Raw genomic sequence first — 12895 nt, 5'->3', positions numbered from 1 at the left:
TGACATATTCTGTAAAACATAACTAAGTATCATTCCATTAAACAAGAGTATGAAGATCTGCAATAGTTTTTTTCACACACACAACAAAAAAAATCAAGATATAAAAAAGGGAGGGACCAGGAATATTTTCCACAAAAGGAAAAATCAGCTGACTCCCCGGCTTCCTAGAAAAATTACATTATCTCTCGACTACACCATGTACAAATCATATGATAGATGGTACATGTCCAACCAAAAGTACTTGTTTGTTTTCCGGCTCACTGCTTCAGTTACAGTTTTCACTTTGACGGAACTACAAAAGTGCTTCCTTAGTGAGCCCAGTTTGGGCTCTGAACACATTCTAAACAATATCTTGGACACAACATGTGGCCAGCTGTGACATAAATTCTGCCTTAACAAGGCATGTTATTCATTAGACTGCCTTCATTATGCAAAGACATTGGGCCTTTAAGATCTGAGCTTGATCGCCTACCATACGTTTCTAATCCAAAGGAGGTCCAATCACTGAGCAAATCCCCCTTTTCTTAACGAGGACTCATTGCAGGCTAATATGGAGAATGACCCGCCATTGGAAAAGGAATATGTATGGGATGCTGAGTTACAGTAGGCTATAAATACGGACAGACACAAAGTGAGCAACTTTGGTTTCATAATTTGGCATGCTGTCCACACAGATTTCAAGTAGAGATACTACCTTGGCTGGGTATGATAGTGAGATGAAATACTGTTTTGATTGTTATTTGTCAGGCTAACATGAATACAATAAATCAAACAAAAACATTGCATGTGTGTTTTTCCACTTTTTTCCTAGAGTATATTGTAAGTCAGCCTCTGTATACACACAATGATTGAAAGTCTTAGCAAGTTCTTCCAGAGTCTAACCGTGGTTAGTCATCTCCAATGAAATCACAAATGCCATGCTTACAGCTCACCCAAGGGACATTTTTGTCACACACTTAAAAGAGATTTGTGATGAGGCTTTCGCAAAACCTTTACGGGCCAGAATCAATATATTACCAAATTGGAACCATAGACACAGGAACCTTATGTCATGATGTAGTAATAGTCAAAGAGATGACATTTGATTGTTTCAGATGTCATTTCCTTCCATACTGCTAGGCCAAAACACCCTTTTTTGGGCACTTACGTAAGACACTTCCTATCCCCTTGCTTTGCTCTACTTATTCAAATTTGGGCTGTCTAAACAAATGTAGACATATACATGAATATACCACACATATATACACATTATGCACTATAGTTGATACACATGTAGGCATTCATTAGCAATTTACGAAGCAAGGATGGCTTGTGCAAATTAATATTGGGGTAACACTGCTTGTGGTAGTACACGCTTAGAAAAAGCAGTTCCAAAAGGGGTTTTCAGCTGTCCCCACCTGGTTCCAGGTAGAACCCTTTTTGTTCCAGGTAGAACACTTTGGGTTTCATGTAGAACCTTCTGTGGAAAGGGTTCTACATGGAACTGAAATGGGTTCTTTCTACCTGGAACCAAAAGAGTTCTACCTGGAACCACAAATTGTTATTCAAAGGGTTCTCCTATGGGGACAGCTGAAGAAACCTTGCAGCCTTCCCTGTGGCTTAGTTGGTAGAGCATGGTGTGTGCAACGCCAGGGTTGTGGGTTCGATTCCCACGGGGGGCCAGTACAAAAAATAAAAATGAAATGAAATGTATGCATTCACTACTGTAAGTCGCTCTGGATAAGAGCGTCTGCTAAATGACTAAAATGTAAATGTAGGTTCTAAATAGCACATTTTTTCCTAAGAGTGTAGTGTTTCCCCCTCACCATTCATCTAAATGTAAATGCTGCAACTTTTATGTATCTACAAAAATTCAATTCAAAAACAGACCAACAGTGCTGAAAAGGCCCAATTGATTCCATGCAATATCATGTAATTTACCTGATAAATATAATAGGCCCATTGGTTTTTATATTCATAACTTGCATGAAAGTTTTTTGTTTTCTATTTAACTTGGCTTCAGGCCAGTTGTAAATACAGCTACCATATCTGTTTGCAACTTCCCCATTCCCCAAACTAATGTGACCATCACATTAGTGAGTGGCGCAGCGGTCTAAGGCACTGCATTGCAGTGCTAGAGGCGTCACTACATACCCGGGGTCAATCCCAGACTGTACATAGGGCAGCACACAATTGGTCCAGCGTTGTCTGGGTTAGGGGAAGGTTTGGCCGGTGTAGGCCATCATTGTAAATAAGAATTTGTTCTTAACTGACTTGCCTAGTTAAATAATGGTTAAAAAATAAACACAGCCCAGTTTTTTATATTAGAAAGTCTATTAAATAATTATTTGCAAATGCAAAATTAACCCAAACTCTGGATAACTGCAGTTGAAAAGGCTTCACAGAAACATATTGGTCACAGTTGGGTTTCATAATAATAACTGAAGCTTTTATATCATAACGATCATTTAACTACTTGGCACGTCGCCACATATCGAAAAGGGCATGTACTGCACACATGGCAGCATACGTATACGAATACATTAGACTGTATCCGATTAGTCAAGTTAAATCATACATTATATATATATTTTTTAAACATTAGGCAGAATAAGCCTGGCGCTTATTTGTATAAATCAAAATCAAAATCGAATATGTGAGTCACAATAAGAGGGAGAAAAAAAAACAACTTACCAAATCAGCTTCCGTTTTGTTTTTGCACTCGGAACAAACATTCCTGATTTCCCTTGAATCTACGGCGTTCTGGTGGTTATTGATTGTACATTTCATATATAGTAGTAAACTGATATCAATTGATTGTGATATTTCTATTCCGTTGTATACATCTTATTCGATTTCAACGTATGGCTTGATTCAGAGGTTACATTGTATCTTTGCCTAATCCAAGGCGTGCTCACGGTCGTAGAGTCAAATCATTGGTTGACAAACAGCAATCGGATGCAAATTCCTAACCTCTGAATCAGAGGGGGCCAACCTACCCCAATACAAAGGGAATGTCGGCAAGTGTAATATATATATATATATATATATGTGCTGTCAATGTGGGGGGAAATAATTGCATTATAAACCGACTTTATACGTTTCATGTTGTTGAAATAACTAAGAGATGTTGAAACGTGTGCGCGTTCTATAATTCGAGGAATGCGTTAACAATGTTCTGCCTAAGCACACCTCGTGGTTGGATACTTGGCAGATTGTCCCTTGAAATTATAATGAAGACTACCTAACCGATGTAGAGCTTTTGGCGACGTTCCCTTAGGTGGTGATCATTTTAACCCTACAGCGGGTGGGTGGTTTCTACTGTATGCTTAATATATAGCACAAGAAGTAAGCAGACCGAATGAAGTGTTAAGTCCACGCCTCCTAATTATCGCTTATACATTTAACTTATTCCTTACCAAACTTACCATGTGCATTTTCTTGGGAAATAAACGTCAAATATTTCATTATTATAATATTAATAATTATTATATTAACTATCATTAATGCATAACAATTAATAACAGAAATCTTGCCTTTCTACAGAGTTAGACTACTTGTCCTATAAAGGGGTTATGCATTTCAATCACCCAGCAAAGGTTAGCTACAATACAGCTACAGTATTTGTAATTATAAATACCAATTACTAAACCGAAGATAACTGCATGAGCTCTAATACATTAATTAATGATACAATCATTTAAATGTATGTATCAAATTACTACTACTCTCCTTTAATTAATTAAAGAGTCAATACAGTAGAATAATGGTCAAACTACTGACCATAACAAGAATTAGTTGAGGTTGCCTATTCTTGCCCAGACTGCAATCCGGATAAGATTTGGCTACTCATTTAAACAAATGTGATACTTGAGCAGAATTGCATTTCTGGTTTAAGCAGCATAATGTGTTGATATCATTTATACTTTTAATCAGGTTAGGTTCCATATATGTTTTTTCTTGCCATTGAAGGTGATATAATGAAGAATGTAGACCTTTGGCACAAATTGTAAACATTTATAAAACTCTTTGGTTTGCAGGTCTGTTTCACTAGTGTAGGCCTACTATATTTTATAGTCAAATATAGTCAAATGTCAGTTTTAACAATGCCGAAGTGAGACAAAGGGGGCAATCTGCAGTTGCTACATCCATTTGTTTTACTTATATATTAATTATGTACCCATTAATTCTTGAAGAATATAGTTCAACTTTCGTACCCCATCAGAACCCAAAATAAAGCTTGTTTTACTCCATGTTTGTAAACAAAGTAAATGTAAACAAACCCCATATAGCCTCAAAACATGGTTAAAATGATATATTTGATATAATGGATGGTCATTCCATGAATCCATGGCTCGGTCTATGAATTTGAGAGTGGTTCCATTTCTGCAGCCTCATCCCTCAACATTTAACTGAAACAGGGGCGGGGTATACGCTTTGTTATTGTTCTAACTGCTGATTGCCGTTTTAAGTCAACTTTCAGCACAAGTATTTGAATTGAAGCCTAATTTTATTCTTATCAGTATCAACAATTTACCTATAAGACATTTTGTCAGTTAACAATAAACTAAAATCATTAGTTGAAGTTTACTGGGGAAAACTTAAGTTTATTCTAACACATGAAAGATTGTTTAAAATAAAAATTCTAACACATTAAAAGTGAACTATGCAGAAATCTCCACCGTTTCCTGGTTACAAAAATTCGAATAGTTTGCCTAGTTTCAGTTTATGTGACAAAACAAGCAAGTACAGTGTAGAGAAACATTGTACTATCTAAACTGCTGTGAAATATCTTTTCCATAACCAAAAATATTGTATTTTCAGCTCTTTGAAGCTGGTGTACAAAACCAAAAAGATGCACAAACGAAACTTTAAAACAGCAAGCATAGAAATAGCACACAAAAAACAGATATATCCCCTCTTTGACTTGCTTTCAATGAGAATGTCAGATTTATAACTCACATTTCTATGTGAATTTTGTCGGCTTGCCCAAAAAGTGACATATTTACAGCTTTACCAACATCATGCATTACTAACATCATGCTGCCATCTAGTGGATAGATTCATGAATCATGGCAACTCTCAAAATAGAACACACTGTCTTGTAAGCAATTTACTGTAGCAGAACTCTTGACAGCGTTGCAAAACAACTGAAATGATCACTAACATAAAACATTGTGTCATTTACCATGCACATATATGCCTACGCCGAATGTGTGATTTATTTCCACACTGCTAACAGGAGGAAATACTGCCAGCAATTGCCCAACTGTAACGGGCGTGACTGTGCACCAGGCATATGCACTGACAGGAGTCAACCTGTGCCGAGCACATATCCCTTTGCCCTCCGACTTGCAAAATGCCCTTTTGGGTGACGGTAAAATAAGAAATTTTTGGAGGTAAAATAAGACATGATTAAATAAATCACCTAATTTAAGAGTCATTGAACACTTGAATGAACATTTATTACAATTGTCTATTCAGACATGGCTATCAGCACTCTTTTCCAGTAAGGATTACACAACCAATTGCTTAGAAATAGGAGAAAAGTTTACATTTACAAGCTACACCACTATATTACGAATGTTGATTATTTTCCTAAACATGTACTGACTTTACTTAAGATACACTACTGTTCAAAAGTTTGGGGTCACTTAGAAATGTCCTTGTTTTTGAAAGAAAAGCACATTTTTTTGTCCATTAAAAATAACATTAAATTGATCAGAAATACAGTGTAGACATTGTTAATGTTGTAAATGATTATTGTAGCTGGAAACAGCAGATTTTTAATGGAATATCTACATAGGCATACAGAGGCCCTTTATCAGCAACCATCACTCCTGTGTTCCAATGGTACGTTGTGTTAGCTAATCCAAGTTTATCATTTTAAAAGACTAATTGATCATTAGAAAACCCTTTTGCAATTGTTTTCAGCTGTGCTAACAATTGCAAAAGGGTTTTCTAATGATCAATTAGCCTTTTAAAATGATTAACTTGGATTAGCTAATACAACGTGCCATTGGAGCACAGGAGTGATGGTTGCTGATAATGGACCTCTGTACATATTCCATTAAATCTGCCGTTTCCAGCTACAATAGTCATTTACAACATGAACAATGTCTACACTGTATTTCTGATCAATTTGATGTTATTTTAAATGGACAAAATTTGCTTTGCTTTCAAAAACAAGGACATTTCTAAGTGACCCCACACTTTTGAATGGTGGCGTATATAGTACCAATCAAAAGTTTGGACACCTGCTCATTACTGGGTTTCTTTATTTTTACTATTTTCTACATTGTAGAATAATAGTGAAGACAAACTATGAAATAACACATGTAATCATGTAGTAACCAAAAAAGTGTTAAACAAATCAAAATATATTTTATATTTGAGATTCTTTAAAGTAGCCACCCTTTGCCTTGACAGCTTTGCACACTCTTGGTATACTCTCAACCAGCTTCATGAGATAATTGAAATCCATTCCAGATGACTAACAGGTGTGCCTTGTTAAAAGTTAATTTGTGGAATTTATTTCCTTCTTAATGCGTTTGAGCCAATCAGTTGTGTTGTGACAAGTGTAACCGATGTGAAATGGCTAGTTAGTTAGCGGTGGTGCGCGCTAATAGCGTTTCAATCGGTGACGTCACTCGCTCTGAGACTTGAAGTAGGGTTGCCCCTTGTGTTGCAAGGGCCGCGGCTTTTGTGGCGCGATGGGTAACGATGCTTCGTGGGGTGTCAGTTGTTGATGTGTGCAAGGGTCCCTGGTTCGAGCCCAGGTTGGGGCGAAGAGAGGGACGGAACCTACACTGTTACACAAGGTAGGGGTGGTATACAGAAGATAGCCATATTTGGTAAAAGACCAAGTCCATTTTATGACAAGAACAGCTCAAATAAGCAAAGAGAAACGACATTCCATCATTACTCTAAGACACGAAGGTCAGCAGTAGCCTCTCAAAGCTAAATGAATAATTAATAACATCCTTCCATCTCATTTGTCTGGAAATTAGTTAATTGGGTCAGCATTTCCCACAGTATTTATGCAAGTCCAGTCTTTCGCCAAGATGGACGTCTACATTTTCACCTCGGAAAATCTTCAGAGGGAAAAAGTACCTGCTTCCAAGGTTGGTGGTGTAAACAGAGTGAGGTTGAGCACCAAAGAAACTAAGAATGTTCTCTTCAAGTACCTCAAGTGTCCCCTAAACCAATGTGAGAGAGGGAAGTAAGTGTCTATGGTTAGGTTTCCATCCAATTGGTGACAAATTTTCATGTGAACCTTCTAAAATCTGTATTAAAAACAATACAGGGATTTTCTCACGAGAGGTATGTTTCCATCAAACTGACTTGTTGAAGATAAAAGGCTGCGCTGATGACGTAGTGCACATAAACTGGGCCGGATTACTGAACGGTCACACAGGGCCCTGGAGTTAGATGCCCCGGCGCCCCAAATACGGTAGTCCGGCAAAAACGGTTGCGATAAATAGAAAACTTGCCCATTCTGGTTTTGGCGCATGCTCTCTAGACAAGAGTTTGCTGTTAAAGTGGACAGGTTAGGCTTATTTGATGACATATGGATAAGAGCAAGATCATTTTATTTAATAATTGGCAGCCAAGCACTGATCATCATGTCACCAGCATTCAATAGCCTATACTCGATACTTAGCCTATTGTAAATTTGCGTTATCACCGTGCACTTAACTACCATGTGAAGTTCATAATTGTCACGCCCTGATCTGTTTCACTTGTGCTTGTCTCCACCCCCTCCAGGTGTTGCCCATCTTCCCCACTTATCCTCTGTGTATTTATACCCGTGTTCTCCGTCTGTTGCCAGTTTGTCTTGTTTGTCAAGCTTACCAACATTTGTCCTGTCAGCTCCTATCTTTTCCCAGCCTCTTTTTCTCGTCCTCCTGGTTTTTGACCCCTGCCTGACCCTGACTGCCATTCTGTACCTTTGCTCCACTTCTGGATTACTGAACTCTGACTGACGCTGAGCCTGCTTGCTGTCCTGTACCTTTGCTCCTACTCTGGATTATCGACCCTTGCCTGCCTTGACCTGTCATTTGCCTGCCCCTGTTGTTACAATAAACATTGTTACTTCACACAGTCTGCACTTGGGTCTTATCTTGATACCTGATAATAATAACTTATTTCATCAGCCTATAAACTTTTCATGCTTTTCCACGTTGTGGTGGTAGGCCTACAACGTAACATAGCCTATCATCGCATGACTTTACGTTTACATCGATATGATGATTATTATATCAATATTTGCTCATCAAAGCATTTCCACCACCATTTCTTGATTCATTTTATGGACACCATGTCCATGTCGAATGAACAGTGTGTCAACATTTATGAATTTGAATCGACATTTCCTGTTTCCATCAGCCTTGTCATTTTTTTTTTATGAGTCAGGTAATTCATCTGCATGAAATGGTTGAATGGAAACCTGGTTAGTATGTGTCGATGATGACACGTGTCACTAGCATGATGTTTGGTAAAACCATGGTGTGGTTAACAAGCATGTCTCAAAATGACATTAATGATTAATTGTGACTCTTACAATGGGAATTTTTTGAGCGTAGCACGCAGCCTCCGATCAATCCTCTGGAAGTAGTCTTGAGCATTGAAGTCTGGATTTACTGCAGAGTAGAACATTGATCAGTTCATGTCAACTTCATGTGTCCCAAAATGAGCATGTTTCAACATATGAAACATTGTTTACTAACATGTAGTGATAAAACACAGGCTTGGTAATTAACTTTCTTTAAAAAGTTAATTTCGTGATATCCAATTGGTAGTTACGATCTTGTCTCGTCGTTGCAACTCCCCAACAGACTCGGGATAGGCGAAGGTCAAGAGCCATGCGTCTTCCGAAACATGACCCGCCAAGCAGCACTGCTTCTTGGCACACTGCTCGGTTAACCCGGAAGCCAGCCGCACCAATGTGTCAGAGGAAACGGACAACCGGAGTTAGCTTGCCGGCGCCTGGCCCACCACAAGGTGTCGCTAGAGCACGACGAGCCAAGGAAATCGCCCCGGCCAAACCCTCCCCTAACCCGGACAACGCTAGGCCAAATTGTGCGCCGCACCATGGGGCTCCCGGTCACGGCCGGCTGTGACACAGGTAATGAACTTTCAACAGCTTAACACTACAAGCTTGGTAGGGGAGTGTATGTTGTGGTGTGGCAGGCATTGACCCTGGGCTCTCACCCTCTCTCTGGTCCTTGAGGAGCTTGTTGCAGTTGTTCCTCTTGGCCTCCTCTTCCAAAAGGGCTTGCAGCTTCTCCTGCTCCTCTCCAGAGCTGTTCATGAAGTCATTCCATTGCTGGGAGAGAGACAACGAGACAATGAGCTACATCTTACCCTTTCAAGTTAGGGGCATTTCGGGAAAAATAATGTAGTTAGGGGTAGTAGTGGTAAAACATTCACTTGCAACAAGCAAGGCTTTTGAAAGATGTGGGACCAGTAGAAGCCTACCTCCATGTAGTTGCCATTGGTGCAGACCATAGTGAAGATTGAAGGGAGGGCAGTCGCTGCATACCGCTGCCTCATCTTTGGAGCACTCATTTCTTTCAAGAAGATTGGCAAGGTAGCAACCTTTTATTTTTGGACAGAGGAAAAGAATAGGCAGCATCGTTAAATTATGTTGATAAAATGCTGTGTGGCTAATGGCTATGACTAATGGATGTGTTCAGACATGCTGCAATCAAGCTAGTGGGTATTGATAATATGTGCTGAACAAGCATCTTCTATCTGTAGCAACCCAACATCTGCAGCAGAGTGAGAAGTTACTGTTCTCCTGCCACCTTTGGTTCTTCTTGCCTTTGGCTCTGGGTGTGAAGTCAGGGTTGCATATGGCCTGTTTGATGAAGAACTGTTTCTTCTTGGTCGGAGACACACATTTGGCTGGGGAGTTGGGCAGAGAGGTGCATTTGCGCTCCTCTATCAAGTTGGGAAAAATAGAGAGCATTAATTTTGAGGACAGATGCATTTGGAGGTGACCTCTTCACAAAATATTGATTTGTTCCTGTGTAGCTAGCTACTTCTAAATGGCCTTACTATAGAATAAAGTAGTATACCATCTTGCTATAACTATACTGAGCACAGAATAGGTTACAAAATGACACACCACTATAAAAAGGGGGTCAGTGAGTTTACATTTCTCGAGCTCTGATTGGTCGTTTTCCACTGTTGCCACTTTTAGACCAGATGACAACATTGTAGTTGAGAGAAGGTGCACAAACACACATTGCTCATGCAAATGAGGTTTCTGATGATCTGTCATGATGAGAAACAAAAAATTGTTGGCTGGCTACATCGTAAAAGTACGTAGGTGTATGTAGAAGAGGTATCGTCAGAGAATATAACGACTGGCTATAAAAAAAAGGCTGCCAGATATCTTGCATGAGCAGAGGGGTAAAGGACTCAAGCAATAAACTGCTAACCAGTTTAGCAACTTGCTTACTTACTAGGGTCAGCCACTTGAAATGGCTTCAATGTCAATGTAACATCTGCCCCACACAGTATCTGTGCGTTAACGATGTTGATGAGTATGACGTGTCTCGTCTCTGATGCCCAGGAAGCTACGATTCAAACTTCCATTAGACAACTCTGCAAACGTTATAATGTCAACGTATGTTAGTTACTCAAAGAATATGGAGTTTCTCTGAGCAACGATCTTCATTTACTCCCGTTAATACCAGTATGTACTTCCAAAAAAGGTCTTAATAAAAATGTACAAGGATCCAGGGTCACACTCCAACACTCAGACATCATTTAAAAACAAAGCATTTGTGTTAAGTGAGTCCGCCAGATCAGAGGCAGTAGGGATGACCAGGGATGTTCTCTTAATAAGTGTGCGAATTGGACCATTTTCTGTCCTGCTAAGCATTCAAAATGTAACGAGTACTTTTGGGTGTCAGGGAAAATGTATTGAGTAAAAAGGACATCATTTTCTTTAGGAATGTAGTGAAATAAAAGTAAAAGTTGATATAAATAGTAAACTACAGATACCCCAAAAACCGATTTAAGTAGTACTTTAAAGTGATTTTACTGAAGTACTTTACACCGCTGATATTTAGTAACTAACATATTTCGACATTATAACCAGTGGTGATTTTAACATGTAAATCTTGGTGGGGCAAACTAAAATTATTTTTTTGATGCATGCCAGCAAAGCCACAACACAACACTAAACAATACATTTATTGCACTATAACGGTGACAAACGGTGCCCACAAACTGTTAGGGCCTACATAAAGCTGTCCCAACAGCAGAGTTCCAACAGCAGTCCCAAAACCTTACCACTGCTACACATGGCTATCAGCGGAGCCTTGTCTGGCAGCGAAACAGTTAATTCAGCCTCATTTACTGCCTTTAAAAAAAAAAACATAGCTGAAATGGCTGACTTGTTTAAACAAATGTGGTTTCTATTGATGTACAAACTATGGCAAAAGGGGAAGACGAGCGGATAAGAGGCAATACGTAATTTCGATTAAGACATTAATGAGCGAGCTAGGATATACACGTAGCCAATATAACTATTTGTTCAGCACCTTTGAAATGTACAACGACGGAATTCAGAACATGGGCCGTTCTTACAGTATTCTCCCTATACACCAAGTCAGAACTGTAGGATAAATAAAGGGGGATATAAGCAGACAATGAAAGCTCTTACAATATTCAATGATTACATTTCTATAAAACATGCTATAGGCTACATGTGCGCCACCAAGTCAGAACAGTAGGCAAAATTAAGAGGGAGAAAGGGACCAAATTATTAGGGTGAGGCACATGGGCTACTAACAGCTTACTACACAACATACACTTAGCATTTACTTTCTTAGCTACAGTATACATATCTCCCAGGCATATTACATAATTCATGCAGCAGCATACAATACATCTTTGGACTCACCTTGTTGTGCTGTGCCCACTTGAACAGGAAGGTGGTCATTAAACTTTGTCATCAAAGTCTGGCATTCTATGGATTTATGGTGCTTTCATGACAACTGGGAACTCGGAAAAACACAAGGTTGAATCATGATGATATCAGTGATCTTCAGGTCGGAGCTCTAGAAAGAGGCCAGAGTTCCCGACTTGCAATTCCGAATTGGACGACCATTCAAAACGTATTTTCCCAGTCGGAGCTTGTTTTTTTCTGAGTTCCCAGTTGTCTTGAATTCACTGAAGTTAGATTTCCCAGTCCTGAGTTTCTAGTTGTTTTGAGCACGGCAGAAGTCATGTTGGATTGACAGCATGGCCAATGTTGAATGTTTATCCATTTAAGCTTGGAAAAGAGGCCTTTAAATAAAGACTTGGGACCACACATCTGAATCTGACCACACAACTGAATAGCAGGCTAGTGACTGCTTTGCAACGCTTGCAGTTAGCCACTGATTCCTTCCAAACCACTCATTGTTGAATTTGCGATTTCCAACTTGTTGTGTAATGTTTATGTTCAATGGCCGATGAGCACCGATACGTTTTATCTATAATTTCTATTCATTATTTCTCCTCATATGACAAGGATTAAAAAGGATTTGCCAGTAGATTGTCGACTTGATTCATGATGATGACTGCTAGCTTGCTAGCTAAGATTTGGAAAGTATGATGTTGACAGTCCAATTAAAGCTACTGTAGATATAACGTGATTTGAAGTCATTTTATCTGTGGCCAATGACCTTGAGCCTTCTTGGATGGCACTTCTAATGTAACTCTGTGGCAGCACCCAAGGGGCTTGAATTTTCAAACTCTCACCATAGATTTTGCGGTGACGTAGAGTCCCTATGAGTGAGAAAACTGAGCCAATTAAGGCACAACTAGAGAACATTACCAACCCCTACGCTCCGCATTATTTGCTGGCTGCCCCACCACCCAGAAAGCACTGAGCTAGGGTGAAACACCTGGATTT

The 12895-nt window shown here is 39.3% G+C and overlaps 1 protein-coding gene across 2 annotated transcripts in view; it reads right to left on the bottom strand.

Moving 5' to 3' along the window:
• Positions 1-12895, bottom strand: part of LOC106613647 (AT-rich interactive domain-containing protein 3A) — a 67005-nt gene that overhangs the window by 42569 nt on the left and 11541 nt on the right. The window contains exons 3-4 of one of the 2 annotated variants that reach the window (XM_045687422.1): positions 9460-9579; positions 9193-9307 (exon numbers count right to left, since the gene is read on the bottom strand). The gene's annotated coding sequence lies outside the window, so the exon portion shown is untranslated. Of the gene's footprint in view, positions 1-2673; positions 3276-9192; positions 9308-9459; positions 9580-12895 lie in introns of those variants that run through there. The other variant, XM_014216131.2, reaches the window with a different exon arrangement.

Source organism: Salmo salar, chromosome ssa10, assembly GCF_905237065.1.
Source record: "Salmo salar chromosome ssa10, Ssal_v3.1, whole genome shotgun sequence".
Classification (NCBI taxonomy): Eukaryota; Metazoa; Chordata; class Actinopteri; order Salmoniformes; family Salmonidae; genus Salmo; species Salmo salar.
Note: the sequence above shows the minus strand (reverse complement) of the source record. Positions and strands in the feature narration are given on the sequence as shown.